The following is an 8341-nucleotide window of genomic DNA, read 5'->3' as shown; positions in this document are numbered from 1 at the left end:
TGTCAGACTATATGTACACATTATAAGTAATTATAATTAATGACATCGAAACGTAAAATGATTCTATAACCATTCATATTGTATTATTTGATAAAATATTAGATTCATAAAATGTATATTACATTTCTGTGTATTATTTATCTGTCCTGTCAGTAAGTTTGCACTTTAAACACAATAAAAGTAGATAAATTGTCGAGAACCTCCCTAATGTTCCTTTTTATTTATAACTATGTAGAGTTTAGCCGGGTTGGAAATTATTTGGTGTAGTTTTGATGACCTTTCCCTATTTACCAAATGTACAACCCTTCTTTATTTATTGCCGTGTATCCCCACTGCCCTGAAAAAAACCCCACATGGACACGTATTGACTTCGAGAACCTATCGGTTTTAAGATGGTCAGCTGTTTAAGATAAAAATGGATGCAGCCATATAAAGTTAAATAATGGCCCATTTCATAGCCATATTTGACATTTCTTGGCTTGTTCGATACGGAACCCGATTAAAGTCACCCGGCTATTAAACAAGGTTACGACCCCGAGAGCGACGATTTGCCCGGTGTGATAACGACTTATTCCGCGATCGCAGCGCAGCGCGGCGCGTCGTCTTTAAAACGCAGCCTCCGTGTGACGTAGGCGAGCGTTGCGTCCCGCGCCCGCATATCAATGGGCTGCTGCTCCTTCCTCCTGCTCTCCCCATCGCGGCGGCCGCATCGCCGCCGTCCCCGCGGTTCAAACTTCGAGGATCCGAGTCGTTTTTTCTTCTTTTTTCTTTCTTTTCTTTTCTTTTTCTTTTCTTTTCTTCTCCTCTTTCGTCGGGAGCCATGGGCCGCGCGCGGCCGTCGTGACGCCCTTGCGCGCCGCGCGTCCCCGTTCCCCCCTCCGCCAGCATGCGCCCCTCTTGCGCGTCGCCGCCTTTTGTCTCTGCCCTTTCGGCGCCTTCGCTCTGCTGAAGCCCGGCGGCGGCGGCGGGGCGGAGGGTCCGGGGCTCCGTGCCGGCTCGAGGCGGACGATGGCGAAATAGCCTCGGTCCCCGCTGCCGGAGTCGAGATCGCGCGGACTGGGGACGGGCGCGCCACCAAAGCGACATCGATGAGGATTCTGAGGCTCTTCCTGCAGAAAGGAGCGCATATGCTGCAGTGTCTCTGTGGAAAGCGATCGAAGCCGACTACAAGCACGAGCGGTGAGACGTCCTGCATGCTTCCTCGACCCCACGACTTCCACGGTGTCGTTCCACGGTGGCGCCACGTCCAATCACGTCCTGTCAAAAATCCTTCGAATTTTCCGGGTGTCGAGTTGAGCCACCGTTACTCTCCAAAAGTTTGAGCAAGTGTGTGTGTGTGTAGAAGCGGCTTGGATTTGTCTGCAGTCAGCGTATGTGTGTGTGTGTGTGTGTGTGTGTGTGTGACGCGGTCGTCTCAGACCCCCTTGGTGCGCGTCGTTCCACGCGTGGGGGCTGCCGTCCTTGAGCGCGTATGCGCGGCGCTGCGCCTTTTCAGCACCTCGGAGAGCGACTCGGACTCCCACGCGGGTCGCGTATTTATTTATTTTTCAATTCTACTTTGCCGCGCAGCTGCAGGGTCATCCGAGGTTAAGGTCCCAGGGTGCACCTTGGCTTTGGCCCGTCGCTGGAGTTACGCTGCGCTTGCAGTTCTCCGCGGCAAGACGCCACCCCACGGGGACCGGACATGGTCCTGGCCTTCACAACAAAGGACATTTAGACCTGGATCAGGGAGGGAGGGGGGGGTCACCAAGTCGGGAGCAACTTTCTGGGGAAGGTCTGACGTCAAATGCGTGAACATGTGATTCTATGTACACATTTAAATCTTCAGGCCAATGATTTTGATCGATTGTTGATTATATCCTGGTGAAATAAATGAACGTTCATCTTTTTCAATTAAGAACAAACAATCAAACAAACCAAATGATATAATTTTTTTAGATGCAGTATAACATTTAGTGTATTTATCCTTGTATTATAGCGTCATTTAGGCAAAGGTCATAGTGTTTTGATAGCTGCCTGTTCATCTATTGATCTGTTGGACTTATGTTTGCTGGCCAAGGTTAAAGGTCCATTCTTTATTAATACTGAAATGGATATAAATAAAAACTAGAGATTAAATGGCTGCTTGCAGCAGAATAGGGTGTGGAACCTTGACTTTGTGAGTCAGGTTGGATGACAGGATGAGATCTGTCTATCCGCGCCTCTGCCTGTCTGTCTGTCTACATGTGAGTCAGGTTAAAGTTACAGTTAAAGGCCAAAGTGTTCTGCAGTCCAGAGTAGAGTGATTGCCCTACTTTCCGTCTCCATCCCTCTTTTAACTCCATCCTCTGGGGCATGTGACGCCATCCCAATAATGGATCCCTCTCTCTCTCTCTCTCTCTCTGTATCGGTTTGGAAGTCTTGTCGGGGCTCCTCTCCATATGTAATGTCTAACTTGATGCTCACCTCCGCTCAGAGAGGCCAAGGCTGGATTGTGGCATGTGCACGCAGGCCGGTGTCCTGAAGTCTGGTTCTCGGTTTTGAGTGGAGCGTCACTCTGTACGCGCCGCACACACAGTCGAGTGTTCAATGAACCCCCCCCCCGCTGTGGCGCTGACGGATGATTCTCCGCCCCCTCCTGCCGCCACCTCCTCACGCCTCTCTCTCCACCTCCTCCTCGGTGTTAGATAAGAGGAGTGCAGGATGGACAGTGACATTATATTAAGGAGTCAGTGGTTTTGAAATTCCACCACGCTGTCACCGTCACAAGTCACACATTTTATTCTCGATATTTTGCGGGTGATTTTTACAGGCACATCAAAGGCTCAGCTTCCTGTGGCATCACAGGCATCATACGTTACAGTAATTGAAATGTTAAGTACATATTATTTCATTATGAATATGTGCTATGTGTATGAATGTACCAACATTTTAGAAAAAGGTCACATTAGCAATGAACGTAATTACATTTTATGCATCACAGATTGTCAGGTTATGGAAATGATGTGAATCATGTTTAAGGATTGTAGTAAAGTCATAATAACCGAAATGTTGCCAGATCATAAACTACAATTTCTTCTCTGGTCACTGTGATGTTTAGGATCCCGTTGGTTCTATTCCGTCGAGGACAAATTGTGAGAGGAAAAAAGTGCATGAAATATAATAGGCCGCGAATCCAGCGGCAGGCCAGTTTCAGAGGTCCAAGGTTACTTATATCTGTGGCGCGCCGGCCCCACGTGCCTGTTCAGCCGTACCGCGCTTCGCCTTTTTTCCCCATCGCAGGGGAGTAACGAGGTCACGGAGTCAGATTCGCGTGGCCGGGCTAGTCGTCACGCGCCACAACTAACAAGCTGCGGAAAAAAATCTATCCGCTGGCTCGCTGGAGCTTTTACCCGCCGTTCCTGCGGCATGTCATACAGCACGGCCTCCTACGGCCTTAATAAACGCGCAAAGCGGCAAAAAAACGGAGACGGGTGAAGACCTTTTTTTGACCTTGGACGAGAGACGGGCGAGCCTCGTTCATCTGGAACTCTCGTAGCGTTGTATCCAGCCGCGAATGTCGCGAACCTCTGGTTTCCGCGACTACGGAACAATCGTGAATGGGACGGTTTATATTTAACCGGGGCTTTGGCACCACTGCGAGGCCATTTTGAGGACATCTGAACCTCTCGTGATTAAAGGAACAGATGTGTCACATTTTGTCACCCTGTGAGACAGACCCATTTTTCTGGTGCCATGGCAACTGCCCATCAATGCATTCACAATAGGAATCCGGCCGCCGTCTTGGTGGAAACCTCACCCAGACGAGCTTTCTGGGGCCGCGGCGTGGAATAATTCACTCCTCTCCCTCCCCGGTTTTCGGGGAGAAGAGCCATGATCTGGGCTTGGTGGGGGGGCGGGATCAAGAGTGCGAGAATGCAGGGAAGGGGGGTGGGGGGTGGGCAGGGAGCGGAGAGAGGCGTGCTAAGCTCGTCGCCGACGTTCCGGTCCGCGGAAATAATTCATGAACCTGTACACCGGCGGCCTATTTTTAGCCGGTCGACCTTGATTTTACGAAGAGGCCATGTTTGTTTGTTGAACGGCGAAATGGTAAAACGCTCGGTTTTCGGAGAAGATTTTTCCCCCCTTCACCAAGTAAGGCCCGTGGGCCTGGTGTCTACTGTCCAGATTCTCGAAGGCACCGCGGTAAACGCTGGAAGTGCTCAATGCACACGGGTGTGCGGCCTGCATGAAGGTTTTTAAGGACGGTGCTGCAAGGTGAGGAGCTAAAGGACATCCCCGAGACAGATGACTGCGTGATCGGATGATAACTGCTTGCGGTGGCCAATGCGGTGCAACTGAATGTCGCCACAATTAGCCATTTTGTGAAACTCTGGACGCTTCCGAGGGCAAATCCGGGTACGTCTAAAGTTCGCTGTCTTTCATCTGCGCTCTAAGGGGGTACGGTGTCCCTCCTTCAAGCCAAAAGTGGGCTTTCCAATAAAAGCTGATATTTTTGTCAGTATCTGTATGTACCTTGGCCAGTTTGTTGAGACGTTTTTGGTGACATTAAAAAGGGACATTATGTAAGACACAGCGCCTTGGGCGTGCTTGTAAATGTCATATACACTAGTTTATGAATCGCTGAATGAAAATACTAAAAGGTTGTCTGTTTGATATGATTTCGGCCTGTGATTTTGTATGATTCAGCTTCTGGCTGTCTGTGAATAAGGTGCAAGAGGCGCGGCTGCCTTGCACTACTCTTGCAAAGTGTAAAAAATAAGCAAAGCTTAATAAAAACTTACTGATGCTTATTGTATGGTTATAATTATTATCTTGCTTGTATTTAGGAACAAGGTTTGTTCCACCTGGTTTTAGCACTCCCATCTGATTCATTTACTTTAACAATCATTCTAATAGTGCAAACTAAATAATTTTTTTATTACACTAATCAAACTATGCAACCTACAGGTTAAGACATCATTTGATTTGGGCTTTTTAAAATGTGTTTTATTTCATATAGGCCTTTTCTTTAAGGAATTTGAGCGGAACCGAGTCTGAAGACGTGTGTTTTCGGGCAGGAATTGGCGGCAGGAAAGAGTCAATATTACAGATGTCTACTGACGAGAGTTTCATGTGCTTGCATCCGCAATTTGACTTCAACACATAATTTGTCCGAGAGCCACTGAATTTACTTGAGGGCAGTAGTAATATGTTGCATGGAAATGGGTTCTGGTAATGATACGGGCTGAAGTCAATCGAGGCGTTTGTGAGGAATAGTTGATGACATGGCAGGCAATTGATATTGTGTCTATGAAAATATGCAGGCCGAGAGATGTTATTGATGTTTGCCTATATTGCACACTGGAGATGGCCATTGATGCACTGATATTGTGGACATTCATTTAATTCTCTCTCTCTCTCTCTCTCCTCGCTCTCTGTGTCACACACACAGCTACACACACACACACACAATCATTCTGTCAGTGGATGAGCGAACTGAGTCTCATATTGACTGCGACGGCTGAAAGTCATCAAACCGATGGAGCAAACCAGCAAATTTAGAAAAATTAGAGACCAAATGACAGCCAGACAAATCGAAGAGCAAATTTCCAGTACCATAAACCATGTCATGGCACACTTGTTGCATTTTGCTTTTTTCCTGCGGAAACCGCGCACCGCCCTGAATTTCCCCAATCTCCAACTGAACGCGGCGAGCGCGCCGCAGGTGAACTCGCTTCCGGTCGAGAGACACCCAGCAGCTGTGCCCGGCCCTACAGAGACCCCTTGATCTTGCAGGGACAGCATACAGGCTCGGGCAAACACGACTGCGTGGATTTAATCCTGTTCCTCACACGATAACAAGCCCAACTTTCAACCAACCAATCCACAGTCAAAGCTCTGAACACTACTACTACTATACACTACTATACTACTAGTACTTTACTACTATGATTCTGCTATGAGGTCGTTTTGAACAAACGATAAACCTTTAAACGAATAAATGTACATCCTGTATCAGTGAGCATCAAACACAGTTCAGTTTTGCAGAACGCTCTGAGAGGAGAACCACAGAAATGCAATTAACCTGGGTAATCTGGTTACAATGGTGTCTGAGCGAACAGCCAGTTCTTCAGGCTGAAGTGGGAAAGTGGAAGGATCTGCATGACTTTTGTCAAGGACCTAATTTGTGATAATAGCCGTCTGAGTCAGAGCATCTCAAAACAGCAGGTCCTCCAGTGTACAGTGGCCAAAAGTGGTCCAGGGAATTACGACTGGTCATGGGTGCCCAAGGTTCATCGAGGCTCACTGACTGAGGCTCAAGACCTATTGATCCACCGAAAGCCCCAACAATGGGGACACAAGATTTTTAGTGTCCATGGTGCATCTATAGAAAGTTCCAGGACACCCCTGTCCGGTTCATGGATGCCTCATGTATCATTTAAACAATTAAACAAAGTTACATACTGACATAAAGTGCACATGTGACGGGCAAACTGGGCTACAAAAAGTGCAAACGGGGGGACAGGGGACACTCTTAGCATAACAGGGGTCACAGGCAGTGCAAGAATAATAATAAACAAAAAACATGTATACAACAATGAGACAGACAACCCTAAAGTACTGAAATGAATAATACATGTGCAAATACTACTGCTGTGCAAAATGGAACGGTGCATTAATAGATAATATTACAGATAATATTACTCAAGGTAGTGTGTGTGTGTGTGTGTGTGTGTGTGTTTGTCAGTCCAAAGGGGAGAGTCCCTGAGAGTTCAGTTGTCTTGTGGCCTGTGGGATGAAGCTGTTGGTGATGCTTTTTCCGGATGGTAGGATGGTGAAGAGTGCATGTGAGTGGTGTGTAGAGTGTTGAATGTCCATTATGGAGGGAAGAGAGACTCCAGTGATCTTCTCAACCGTCCTCACTATCCGCTGTAGGGTCTTGCGGTTCGATGCAGAGCAGGTGTCAAACCAAACAGTGATGCAGCTGGTCAGAAATTCTCTCAGATGCAGGGTGGTGGCGATAGCATCGTCCATGGAGCGGTTCAGAAGATAGGGTCCAGGGTGGAGGGCAGCAGGGTCTTCATAGGTTTCATGGCCAGCCTCTAGAAGCACTTCATCATGATGGGTGTAAGTGCAATGGGACGGTAGTCAATGAGACACGACACTGAAGACTTATTGTGGACCATTCTTTCATGCTGCCATTTTTGAACCTTAGAACCGCCATCTTGGAACCTGCAGAGGTCTTCTGGAGCCATGCTACTGCACCTCAGACCTGTAGAATCCATTTTTTTTACATACATGCACTAATGGGGACAGTTCTGCCTGTGAGGGTCGTGTTCTGAAGAGCCCCGCTCTTCTGCTTTGTGATGTTGTTTACTTTGACTGCCTCTTTTGGCCAAATGCAAGCTGTCCCCTGCTCGGGCAACGTTACCAATGGTGCCGCCTCCTCCTGTTTTAACATTTGCTGGATTAATGGGACCTTTTCAGGAATGGAAAAGACATCCCAGACCTAGGGACTGGAAAAGTTTGAGGTTAAACTACCTCTTGTTACCCCACATGAAATAAGGTGGAAAGGTGTAAATAAGGTATAAAAACCGATGACACTCAAATTGATAAATCGATCAATTTGGAGATCCATTAGTCAAATGAGGAAATAAAATGATGCCTGAGTCCTTATTAGGCTATGCACCAGCGAGCCATTCTAAGAAAAAGGCCGAAGCAGCAGCGGTGTACGTGGTACGAGTGAACCCAGTTGCAGAATGGAGCAAAAGAGCAGGTGAGTATCGCGGCGCTGATCTATGAACAAGAATCAGTCTCAACTGCGCTGCCCACTGGCACCCACTGTTCGCACAGACAAACCAGGAAGAAACAAATCAAAGGACAGGTCTGACAAGGGGACAGTGGGATCGAGCTTACTTGAATCAGACAAGAACCTCTGAGGAGTTGAACTCAGCGACTGAGCGAGGACTGTCAGGTAAGCGGCGATTAAATAGAACAGGAATCACTGTCTTTCCGGTCCTCTCACATGACACTGGTGCGGAGTGTCACGTGACTCTGGGGAAACTAGTGCACAAAGAAGAACCCAGGAAGTGTCCGGATGTCACTCAGGCGGCTCTTTTACCCCAAATGTCTAAACACACTAAACATGCTGTGCTGTCATCTTCCCAGTCATGTCATATTCTTGAGTTTGTATTTTGATTTATCATTTCGTATGCAAATGTGTGCAGTTCCTTATTTACATGATAAGTGTGTATAATGATTGGGGCTGTTTGTCACTGTGATGCTCAATTGGGTGGGACCGGAGAAAGGACAAAGAATGGCCCAGCACAGAATCCAGGGGGCAAAAGTGACCTCAGGTTGACCGAATGCTGCAATCAAG

The sequence above is a fragment of the Denticeps clupeoides genome, unplaced genomic scaffold, assembly GCF_900700375.1.
Source record: "Denticeps clupeoides unplaced genomic scaffold, fDenClu1.1, whole genome shotgun sequence".
Lineage (NCBI taxonomy): Eukaryota > Metazoa > Chordata > Actinopteri > Clupeiformes > Denticipitidae > Denticeps > Denticeps clupeoides.
Note: the sequence above shows the minus strand (reverse complement) of the source record.